The sequence below is a fragment of the Strongylocentrotus purpuratus genome, unplaced genomic scaffold, assembly GCF_000002235.5.
Source record: "Strongylocentrotus purpuratus isolate Spur 01 unplaced genomic scaffold, Spur_5.0 spur5_scaffold_14, whole genome shotgun sequence".
Lineage (NCBI taxonomy): Eukaryota > Metazoa > Echinodermata > Echinoidea > Camarodonta > Strongylocentrotidae > Strongylocentrotus > Strongylocentrotus purpuratus.
This window is the reverse complement of record NW_022145599.1, coordinates 2725865-2739337: the sequence shown is the minus strand read 5'-3', so window position 1 is coordinate 2739337 and position 13473 is coordinate 2725865.

Below are 13473 nucleotides of genomic sequence, written 5' to 3'. Positions count from 1 at the left end.
CTCCCAGGCCTGTCATTCGTTGTAAGAAATGAATAATGAAGCCGGATAATGGATTTATTCATTACCCATGTTCCAATTAACTTAACCGAAATGAAACTAGGGTAAAGATGTTCTATTTATTATAGGATTAACTTACCTTGTTTGTCACGTATATCTGACATTCTACATTAATCGGAATGGCAGAGTCATCATCATTTTGCATAATCATCTCCGTCATTTGCAAGAAGATGTTGTTCAGAATATTTGTACCTGAATGCGACCATTTTGTCCTATCCATCTCATTCATCGGATGGATGTTATATTTAACATTATCCCACTCATCTCAATAGTCTTTAGCCTTAATCATATTTCCATGTTGTGCACTGTCATCAGTCATTATCCGTGCACCCATGTCTTCTGAAAGATGTTCTACAGATTGTTAATAGCCGTAATATTCCCATATATCGTACTCATTTCGATCAAGATGAAAGTTCTCCTTTGGCTTATACTTACTTCCTCTATTGTGATTTAACATGATACACGGATATCTCGGGCATTATCCTAATTTCTTAACCTTTTATTCATTCCATTGTACGGTTGATTTTTTCCGAAAATGTTGGTATCTCAGTGTTAAGATTAATCATAATCTAGCTCATGAAAAATGCTGACTGATTATTAGAGAGGGGGTAATTTCCCGTTGCCCCTCTTATTCATGTCGTTAGTCTTATAAATACTGTATATCGAATAATTTATAGATGAATGTTCCACATTTATAATTATGTACACCTCAGCCATTATTATTATGTATGTATCATATCTAATCTAATGGATCAAGCAACTCCCTCTGCAACTCCCTCTGTCTTTCTCTCTCTCTCTCTCTCTCTCTCTCTCTCTCTCTCTCAGTACTATGTCGATACTGTAGAGTGAGTTTACGAAAATATCTTCGTTTTGGAGACAAAACATTTTCTGTATTGACTGTAGGCCTATATTTAATATGTATCTTTGGAATTCTAAAACTTCTTCAATCTGAAAGATTGCCGCCATGCAATTATGATAAACGTGATAATATCTCAGTTAAAAGGTGGAAACGTGTTTTTTTTCTTTATAACCATTGTAGGTGCTGCTAGCTTCTAATCGAACAATGTGAAAATTACGAAATGCAAAAATGAATTAGAGAAATAAAAGATGCCATAATCCGTTGCACTTGTGCATAAAAGCATGTTTGATCATGATTTAATCGATAATTTACAATGATTGCGAGGAGCAGCAAATGCAATGTGTTTTATATGAATATACAAGAAACATTATCATGACAACAATGTGTGTAATTGCTAAAAAGGAATATTACTGTGATATTGGAAACATATATAGATACACTAACTGTTGTATCCAACTTGAGAAGATTTTAGGTTAGGGAGAGTAGATTTAAGGAATCTTAACACTGCAAAACAAACATAAAGATATAGATATTAAAACAAAAGTGAAAAGCCATCATGAACACCTTTTTTCTTCTCTAAATACAATATTAAAAGATACCCACAATTAGGGTAGTCACACAATACAAAAATGATAATAATGTTGATATTACTACATCTAATACTACTACGAACAATATCATAATATTGATAAATAATAATAATAATGATACTAATAACAATAATAAACATTATAGTAATAATAATAAAACTAAATTTAGAATTCAACTCTCTCTTTACTGTTCATTATCATAAATTTCAATGTGCCTCTACCAAGAAATATACATGTATATATATATGAAAATCCATTTCTTTTACCATAAGAGACTGAATATCAAGAACTAGTCAACAGTACACCCAGGGAACTAAGTATATATTTACAAGAAAACCATTTCTACTTATTTTTATTCTTCAATACGAACAACTAATTCAATATACCATCACTTTATAATAGCTTATATATTTAATATTGAATTTATTTATTCATATGTCATTTTAACAGAAATACATTTCCATTGGTTTAAAGATAAACTTAAGTTCTGGTAATGCGATTGCATTGTGAAAGAAAAGGTGTGGAATGGATCAGAAAAGTTGATCATATAGCATGTAAGTAATGGTGTGTAATGAAAGGTTCTATAGTCATCAAAATCGTCATAAATTTGGCAGAGTCTTGGTAAAGTAACAATCACTTACACAGAAAGATGTATATGGGACAACACACATGGTGTCGGGGCTAGTACTACCCTGATTTCCTTATCTTTCTATGCTCATTACTCAGCCAGTATACATTTTCTTCCAAAATTGTTTGGCACATGACATTTATTTTGTAATCTTGAACATTCAGTGTAAGTTTCGTTAGATTCTGTGAGAATTCATTTTCTTTTTTTACCAGAACTCAAGTTTATCTTTAAAAATGACAAAGTCGTGACACAACAGAATGATACATACCAAACAAGTGTATAAATATACATTATACGATTTAAAAAGAAAAGAAATGCGTCCCTGGCATTGAGTAAAACTATTATTGATCTTACAGGTACACAAACAATATTTTATTATACATAGAGGATGAGGAAAGATACAATTTGCGTGACGATACCGTCACTTCGTGAAATAATTGTTTCGCCGTCGCTATGACTGTATAAGTGCTGATCAGCGCGCGACTGAATGAGGGAAATCACTGATCCAACGGAATGCCGTGGCACAACAGTTGGTGATGAAGGAGTTTGGGTTCCTTCTCAAGCTAGAGTAGATGTTTTGTTTTTTAAAACCTAGCTGTTACCTAGATGCATGGTCAAAGTTTGACCATGACTTGACGGGTGTCTTGACACCCATGGTTCAAAGACAATCAGAAAGAAAACAAGCGGATACTTACAGGTATGGACCTGATTCGTAGTAGGTCCATGTTACAAGAAAGTCAGAATCCACCTGCATGCTCCCGTACCGAAGTGTGGGATTACTACGTTCCCTGTATCACATGGCTCGAGACCCACCTTTCCCAGGGGCGGGCCCCTCTAAACCAACCATACAATGTCAATGACAATCCTAGCATGCAGTGGATTATTCGAAAATAGACAGGGGAAAAGTTAAAAGAGCTAAATTCGAAAAGAGAATGGCAGCTAGGGAGGCAAAGGAAGCTTATACCCTCACTCTGGTAGAGAACTAGCCCATTTCCTTTAAATAAAATGATAGGTGAACAATAATTGACATCCTGGCCAACTTGTTCATACATTGTACATGCCTACGTATTCAGGTCTGGAGACTATGTTGAGAAATATATCTGGTTTATATTTCCCTCTAGATATTTACACAACAATTTTCTGAATTCGTGCGTGAAACCTAGTAAAATAACTGACAAAAAATTAATTTGAAAGAATTTGAATAATAATCTATAGTTACCAGAAGATTTCCAATTTTATGGGTATTCAATCTTAATGATACAATTGTATATAACTTTTTTAGATTTTCAAAAATGTATTTTATCTGCATAATTATATTGATGATTGTAACTAGACAACATTTTTATCAGTTGTTGCCATGTAATTTTAATTTCATTATTTTTTTTTTCTTCTGTAAATACATTGTCGCTCATATAATTGAAATATTTTTTTTTTACCCCAATTTATGGATTTATTTGACAATGATTTGTTACTTGTTACTTGTAGAGATAATCCCGATGGCAGCTATCATACAGCTAAACTGGGCTGTCGGTGCAACGTGCTGGCATAGTGACAGTGCATGAAATAATTCAAAACAGTAAATGATGTCTATTATTTACAATAAAACGGTGGACGTGCAAGTAAAAACCGAGACGTGAAGTCTACAGTAGCTTGGACCCAACAGGAGGAGGCAACGCTCTGATGCTGGGTAGAGCAGCCTCCTGAAAGATGGTCACTGTTGGAGATATTACCGCAGCAGCTGATAGGTGGTTCCACGTCCAGATGGTGCGAGGATAGAAGGAGTACTTGAAGCTATCAATGGAAGCTGTGGGTACTGCATACTTCAGAGGGTGATTATTCTGCCCAGATATGTAGCTGGGATAATGTGAGTGGGAAAAGGCATGTTGAGTTGATGATGGTGCATCTTGTAAAACAAAGTGGACTGTGCAAGAAGCCTGCGATTGTGAAGGGTATCCCATCCCAGTTTGTTGACAAGTGCTGTGACTGATGTTACTCTCCGGTAGTCTTGGTATACAAATCGGGCGGCAGCTCGCTGTACTTTCTCAAGACTTTGTATTGATGTCAGAGTCCGAGGGTTCCAATCTTCACTGCCATACTCAAGTTGAGGACGAACAAGCATTGTGTAGGCTTTGGATTTGATGTTCTTGGTGCACAGTGATAGAGTTCTGCGTAGGAGACCAAGAGTTCTATTGGCTTTCTGGGTGGTGAGTTTACATTGGGTGTTCCATTTAAGGTCATGGGTAATCGTGACACCAAGATACTTGTATTTTTTTACTCGAGGAATTGACTCATTTAGTAGGGTGTAGTCCACTGTGATGGGGTGCTTCTTGTTTGTGATTGACAATGTAGCACACTTCTTGATGTTGAATCCCATCAGCCATGTAGTAGACCAGTCTGCAAGAACATGGAGATCTTCTTGCAGTATATGAGTGTCAGAGGGAGAGTCGATACGCCGGTAGATGACACTGTCATCTGCAAATAGACGCATTATTGACTTGATGTTGAGTTTCATGTCATTGATGTACAGCAGGAAAAGTACGGGGCCGATGACAGAACCCTGCGGTATTCCTGAAGTAACCGGCATCCATGCTGAGCGAGCACCATTGACGACGACAGCTTGATGTCTATTCGTTAGGAGTGACATAGTCCAGCGGAGAGAGTCTCCCCTGATTCCATAGTAATGTAGTTTGGATCTAAGGTGTGGATGTGGTACGCGATCAAACGCTTTTTGGAAGTCGAGAAAGACGATATCAGTTTGGCCTCTAGATTGAAGAGAGGATGACCAATCATCGGTAGCTTTGACAAGTTGTGTTGTGGTTGAAAGATTTTGGTCTGAAACCATGCTGTTCATCAATGATTATGTTGTTAGCTGCAAGATGTTTAGAAATGTGGCTAAGCATAATATGTTCCATCACCTTACTGCAGATACACGTCATCGATATAGGTCTGTAGTTACCTGGGCAACATTTATCTCCTGCCTTATGAATAGGGGCTACAGGTGCACGTTTCCAGTCTAAAGGCACTTCTCCGGTATTGTAACTCTGTTGAAACAGAAATGACAATGCAGGGGCTATTTCGTGTGATAGCATCTTCAGAAGTCTTGGATGTATCTCATCTGGGCCACTGGCTTTGGATGGATTCAGTTGAAGCAGTTGCTTAACTACACCAGATCGGTGGATGTGGAGATGCCCTATGTCTTTGTATAGAGAGGGCCGGTTTATGCAAACTTGATCCACGTTGCTCTTGGTGAAGGTGGAATGAAAGTAATTATTCAAACATTCAGCCTTGTCCTTGTTTGTGATATGGAGCTGGTTATCATTTCTCAAGGGTGGTATACCAAAGTTTTCAGATCGACGCTGTTTTACATATGACCAGAAAGCCTTGGGGTTCGCATATAGGCTCTCACCTATTATGTTGCAGACGTAATTGTGATGAGCTTGGCGGACACATTATTATTCCTAATAGATCGAGATAATAGTATACATTCACAGATTTTATTGAATAATAATTTGCCAGTGTTTGTTTTGCGTGACTGCTACAGCATGTGTGTGCTACTATGCTTATCAACTAGGGGACCTGCGCCCTTAAGTCATAAATGACAGTAATGAGAATTAATGCCCCACAAAAGGGCACTATGGCACATCGACACGAATTTGATCATGGGGCCTCACAGTTACAAGGCTATTGCTTGGCCACTGAACCATGACTGTACGCAGCAGGGGCTAGGATTGGGGGCAGTTGCCTAAAAAAAAAACCCCCAAAAATGCAATACATTTTCAATAATTTATTGAATTCCCCCCCCCCGGTCCCCAACAGAAAAAAATCTTCTGTGTGCCCATGCATTATGGCTCAATAATGAAGTTAATTTCCAATTCTGTTTATTCCAGAAAACACTTAAAATATTCTATTTCCTTCGAGAAAAACCACAACAACATATAATTGCTGTTAGATTTTGGGAACAAACTTGCAAATATAGGTGAAGTTCCTTGTGCAATCGACGTCATTCCATAGTTCCCTGCCATTCTTTAGTCGTATGAATACGCAGTCCTCAACACCTAAACCGTTACTCGGTTCGCTTCGGTGCCATGCTGTGTAGCTAACATCCGTTCCATCAGACCAAACAAACAGACCTTCAGGGTCAGGTTGGTATAGTCCTATCCATCGTGGGTCGTTGTTATTACCCTGCAAAAGAAGAAGAATACACAATACCTTGTGGATGGTGGCACATTATTCGATTTACGAGCAAATTGATTTGTGGTATGCCACACCAACATATAATAAAAATAGAAATTCAAAAATAAATATATGTTTTCACTCTCAATATCATGCCTCTTTAGCAAAGGTTGCATGAATGTAAATATTAAAGCGTATCTAAAGGAAAAAAGGGGAGTTTGCCCACACAAGAAGAAGAAGAAAAAATTGCTTTTCTGTGAAGACTGGATTTCGTTGCGGGTTAGATTATCATAAAATTTGTCTTGAAACTTATTAAATAGTAGACAATTTCCTCAAATATTTCATGTCGGCTACAATTTGACCTCACACATCGATAATGTATAGTACACACATCGATAATGTATAGTAACTATATACTTCGAAAAATTGAAAAAAGGGAACTGGGGACATATCCTCTAATGAAGATCCGAAACAGAACAGAACTGAACACGATTCGTTCATAACGATTCAATAAAATATACAAGCATAGATTATGCAATTATCGAAGAATTAAAACCGAAGCCATGCCTCCTTTTATCTATCACTCGTTTCGCTCGCTCCCAATTACCTAAATTCAATGCACACCATTGCCTACTGCCAATTCGTTATAGCGCAAATTTTTAAGTCAGAAAAAATGAATATACTGTCGATCACATTTTCCCTACAGCACATGGCTATAATTTTGTTTCCGGCATAATTATAAAAATGTAGGCTTTTTTCTGAAGGACTTTTTCTTCTTCTTGGGACCTTAATCTTAACAATGGCGGAAATAAAACTTGGATTCCCGGAGGGGGTGAACCATTCAGGCCAATGATGATCCATGTCGTAGATGAATCATCATTGTACTGAATCAAAGGTGTAGATACGCAACTTTGTAATGAGTTAACGAAGAACAAAATCGGGTTTGTACGATTATGAGATTGTGTGGCTTCATTAAGATGATTATTATACGTACTTGTACTCCGCTGGTACTGATAATGAAGTCCATCTCCTTGTCACTATGGATGGAGACCAAGTCAGATTGACCTGTATTCACCGTGTCAATCTTCCGACAATTCGTCATGGCTTGAGTATAGTTGACTTCCTCACGAAAGTGACGATAACAACTGCCCTGGAAAAAGCGCCAAAGCTTCGGACACAGAGTAAACTTGCAGACGTAGGACAAGTGAGCAGAACAGGGGCTATCGTTCCATACTGTTGCGTCCATAAAATGGGAGCAATCCTCTGAATTCAGCCCATATTCATCTGGTTGATCTGGAGCCCATGCGGTGTAGCTAACACTCGTTCCATCAGACCAAATAAATGGACCATAAGTGTCAGGTTGGTATAGTCCTATCCACGGACCCTCGTAGTAAGGCTGCAGAAGAGAGGCATTACAACATCAAACATGGAACTGAAACTGATTTTTTTTTAGAAACAAAATACAGTGCTTACAATTTTGATGATTTCATGTAGGTTTATACATGTTATACAAGGACGCTGTAATAAAGACGGCAGAGAGAGATAGAGAGAGAGAGAGAGAGAGAGAGAGAAGGAGAGTAAGAGAAATGTTGCTGGGGATGAGCGAGTAGAAGATAATTGCCTCGGTTGGTCGTATTCATGTGGTCATGGAACAACCGACAAAGAAATAGAGTGAGAGAAAGAGAGAGCGAGAGAGAGAGAGAGAGAGAGAGAGAAACAGAGAGCAAGAGGGAAAGATAGAGAGAGAGGGGTGGTAATAAGCAGATGGTAGACCATCTTGATGTTACAAAACAGCAATCATGAATCTTTTGTTTAACTCTGAAATATTACTAATTCTATGATATAACAATGGGAATAATATGGACATACTTACGAAATCCTTACAGATACTCGAAACGAAGTCCATCTCCTTCTGGCTATGAATGGACACTAAGTCCGAATGACCTGTCACATTATCGATGTTCCGACAATTCGTCATGGCTTGAGTAAAGGTGACTTTCTTCTCAGAAAAGTAACAATAAAGGCTTCCTTCAAACCATCCCGAAATTTCTTGACAGCTCGAATTAACTGAGGTGCACAATGTGAAACAATCGTCGAGAAAAATTAAGTCAACTGTTTACACAATAATTATTGTTCCATTTGCAATGTCATGTTTTAGTAGTAATTCCTGGAGGCGTACGGATGTACAATGTTGCCAAGGTGTGCGTGTGCCTGCGTTTTCTTTGTATATTCTCGTCTTCAAAATATTACCCAAATAAAATATAGGTCCTATCGATGCCCGAATATTGTTGTTAATAACAGTAATAATAACAATAACAATAATAATAATAATAATGACAATAAGATTAATAACAACAACAAAAATAATAATAATAATAATAATAATAATAACAATAATCTCGCGAACCTCGAAATAGTAGCTTTCAAAAGGCAAGCTAGACCGATTTTTTTTTTTTTTTTTTTTTTTTTTTTGGGGGGGGCTTTTAGCTTATGAAGCTTAGATCTCGAGGACATGTGGTCTTGAGAGCTATCGGTAAGCAGGGATGTACCATCTTTGTTATTTCCCCACAAATCTCACCGGTGGTTAAAGTACCCTGGGATGTCTCTACTTCTGACGTCGTGGTCGTAAGTTCTGTCGTGGACTTGGTCATTTTGTCAGTAGTCGCAGCTGATCCTGCACATAAAGGAAATGAAGCACTGAATCCAATGAACGGGGTAATAGTACATGTGTAAAGCGCTTAGAGACATTTGTATTAAGCGCTATATAACAATTAAATATTATTATTATTATTATTATTATTATTATTATACATTGAGAGAGGAAGATGAAGGTAAATGCCTAAAATTCTCCCAGCTGCTAATGTAATGGAATTGTCTAAACTTTTATTCACAACTCAAAAATATTTGATTTATATATTACTAATTTGGTCCATTTAATACTGTAAAAAACTAAATCATGTATACAATAAAAAATATTACCACGTTTTATTACTTTTAAAAGTATGTGAAAAATTAATTTGTGCCAATTTTCGTTTTATGACACATAATTATTGAAGCATCTAAAGGTATTCAAAAAAAGGCCTTAATTCAACCGATCGACCTTTCATTCCTGAGTTATGAAAAACAAGGGGTTTGAATAATTTCGCTCTGAACTGTTTATATATAGTTATGTATTATACATAACTATATATAAAAACAGTTCAGTATTATGTGTGTGTGCGTATGTTGTTAAAACATCTGGATGGAGAGTGGCAAATGTAGATTAATATGATGTCAAATGACTGTGCCACGGGGGTCCTCGAACTGCGAACCACGTGATCCAGAGTCAAGTGACATATCAACTGGACCACGACACCTAGAATTCCATTACTTAGGGAGTGTCGTGGTCGAGTGGTTTAAGGCGCTTGACTGGAAATGCGAAGGTCACGGCACTAATATCCTTTGGCAAGATATTAACCTGCACTTGCTACCCTCCACCCAGGTGTTAAATGGGTACCTGGTAGGATGCGACCGTCATTGTTGGTCAAACAGTTTTTGAGCGTCAAGTAACGCCTGGCTGGAATGCTCCCCAGGGAGTGGAGATTGTACACACAGTGTGTGCGGGCAAGCACTTAATCCAATGACCGGGGTAAAAGTATATTTGTAAAGCGCTTTGACATTTGTATTAAGCGCTATATAAAAACTAAATATTATTATTATTATTACCAGTGTTTCAAAGTAATTCTGAAATATTTGTCACCGACAGTTAAGACCAGCAAGACATAAACAAGGAACTAGACAAACACTAAAAATAATACTTGAGAGATTTTTTTTTTCCATTGGCCTCACGTTCATCGCAATGGCGCCCTCGAAATCCAGTAGGGCAGTGACACTTGTAGCTTTTCATTGTCTCTTCACACCAGCCGTTTTCACAGACATCTTCGCAATCTAAAAGAAGAAAAAAAAATTACAAAAATGAATTGCTGGAAATATATTTGTTTTACATGAAACTGATTTCAGAGCATTTTGTTCATCGCTAGAAGATGTCATTTAAATACATCTGTCGAACGAGCAAGAAATGAAAACAAAATTGGAAATCTTTTCATAAATATAAAAGTTTCCGTAGGAATCGCTATTATACTATCAGTCGATACCGTATGAAATGCATTCATATAAAATGAATTTTCCAGGCTTAAATGAAGTCTGTATATCACTTTCGTTCCTGAGGCATTCAAATGAATCATTAACGAAAATGAAATTTCTTCGATCAAAATTCTGATTGCCTCATTACTTTTCATACTTTCAGTGGAGGTATGAAGGAAAAAGAAAAAGAACGTAAGGTGATAAATTGCTCGAAAACGCTCTTCGAAGATTATAATATTGTGTAAATCAGTAACGTGGGGACAACATGATAAATCTTAATCGAAATCTGTTGTAAGAGGTGCATTAATGATTATCAAAATATTTGGGGTGATCTATGTGCGTCCTTGATGTTACGTCCAGCAGAGAAGAAAATTGAATGGAGATAGGAGTGAAAGATAGAAGACGTTTTGGAAAATAGACAGAGAGAGAGAGAGAGTATGTATGTGTGTCCGTTTCACTTTAAAATGCAAAATTGTCCTACCCTAAAGGGGCAAGGAGGATATCCCCTTTCTGTCTAGTCAATCTGCCCCCTAAAATTTCGACCATGTAGAACAGCGCTTTTTAACCGGGATGCTGCTAGATTATTTTAGTAATATGGAATACGTATTTTGTAATAACGTTACATTTATGGAAGCGAAGTATCAGAAACCGCAATATGTCCACATATATATATATATATATATATATATATATATATATATATATATATATATATATATAAGCAAGTTTAGTGAAACTGCAATAACTCGTACCAATAAAGTGTAACTTCCAACTCCTATCTATATATATATATATATATATATATATATATATATCACTTTAGGTAGTTTGATGAGGAAAAAACATTTCAGAGATTGTACATTGTATTCCTTCTCGCTCGTTCCACTCTCTCGCAAAATTTAGAAACGGGATAGTTTCAGGCAGCGGGGTCCATGAACATCCCCATGTGATGATATGACGATATACCGTGTGAGTAAAAAAAAAGTTTACACCTAGAAAATTGCTAATTATTTTAAAACTCATCTATGAACAGTAAATTATTATACATCTTATGAAAGAGTGTTTTATCCCAAATCATTTGGCATCATTTTTGTGTGGTATGTATTCACGCTTGGATGAACAGTAGGCATTGTTTTCAAGAGTGCAAAAATCGACTTGCGCCAAAGTGATGCCTACAGCATGTGTTATGTTGGGATTAGCGGAGTGAGAGAAATGAATTGCATTGTGTATGCTTTGTGCAGAAGCAAATTCACACACGCACACGAACACACGCACGCACACAAAATGTTCGTTGATTGTTTATATTCGATATTTGATATGTGTGGCATGATTAATTTTGTTAGGGATGTTATTTGGATCTGCAAAATCTGATTTAATACTCAAATCCCAATTGTTTTTCTAAACATCACATAAGCAACTTTGACGCAAGTCGATTTTGCACTCTCGCAAACAATGCCTTCTGTTCATCCAAGCGTGAACATGCACGTACCACAGAAAAATGAAACCAAATGATTTGGGATAAAACACTCTTTCATAAGATGTATAATAATTTACTGTTCATAGATTATTTTACAAATAATTAGCACTTTTCTAGGTGTAAACTTTTTTTGGACTCACACTGTATATTTAGTATTTTTATATCGAAATCAAATATATACCACAACAAAGCGTCTTTTCCCCTTCGTTCGCTTCACTCATGACATCTCACGGCACTCCTTGTAGTTACTCGCCTCATCTACCATCCCAGTATAGCTTCCTGAGTGAGCTGCCAATGGGATTACCCAACCATATACCAAGTTCTACTCACAAAATTGATAAATTAGGATGATTCCTAACAAAGGGATGACCGGATGGATAATTTTATATTTTATCTAGTGTATATTGATTACACATTAACACTTTTGCAATAATAAACGTGCAATTTTGTTGGTCGCTCGCTATTATAGCGAGCGACCAACAAAATTGCACGTTTATTATCTGGATCTCAACTATAATAGTTGAGATCCAGATAGTATATTTTTGAGCATGAAGCCCTCACGACCCTTACGTGAAAATGTGCCCGTACGTCTATGTACAGTATACGAGGGATGGAAAACAAATCTTCTTTGATGAATTTAGATTTGGATGATGCGTACATTTTTACTCCTAATATAGGGTGCCTTGATAAAAGAAAAAGGTTTGAAAACGCTGATCTAGTGGACTAAAGACTGGTGCCCTCGCCCCCGCCCCGCCCTCACTAACGGCGCGACGCCATTGCATACTTTCATTCATATTATCTTTCAAGTATTCAAGATTACACCTCCTTTTTTAATGTACTTTCAAGAAATAGAAGCTATCTATTAAATGCCACGAGAAATCATTTTTCAACAGGTGGCATATCTGTATTGCATCCAGACATGAGCTTGTTTGCACTTCTGAAGACTGTCCAATATCCTTCATCCTTTCTCGACGATAAATATTATACAGATATTGACTGGTAGGATGTGTGATATGTAACCTTTGAACCCCCCTTTTAACTTTTTTAGTGTGTATGTTTTGGAGGAACCCCCCCTTTTTTTTTAATGAAACATAAAAATGAATATAAAAAAATTGTGGTAATGGGTGACCCCAAAAAGCTGACCTTACCTCCTCTCCCCAACGAAACGATATATCGATCGGCCAATTTTTTTTGCCAAAACATTACCTCTTACCCCCCCCCCCCTCCGCTTATTCAGCGGCTGGCAGAGTCGTTGCGAAATTTTCGGCGTGATTTTCAAATTTTAACCCCCCCGCCCCCCTCGAAAAAATCCCGCGTACGCGCCTGTACGGGTATATACATCATCACGTTTCCTACCTGCATTACCATGGCTACTACGCAATCAATTTTATTTTTTTTATCTAAAACAATATTACGTTAAATATTATCCATATTTCAGTAGGTGTACGTGACATAACCTGACATATAGGTTGTTTGTTAGATATACTCTGAAGTCTCGGCACGAAAGCAACCAATATTGATTTTATGGTGTCTATCAGTGTAAATTTGAAGGCATGAAATATCAATA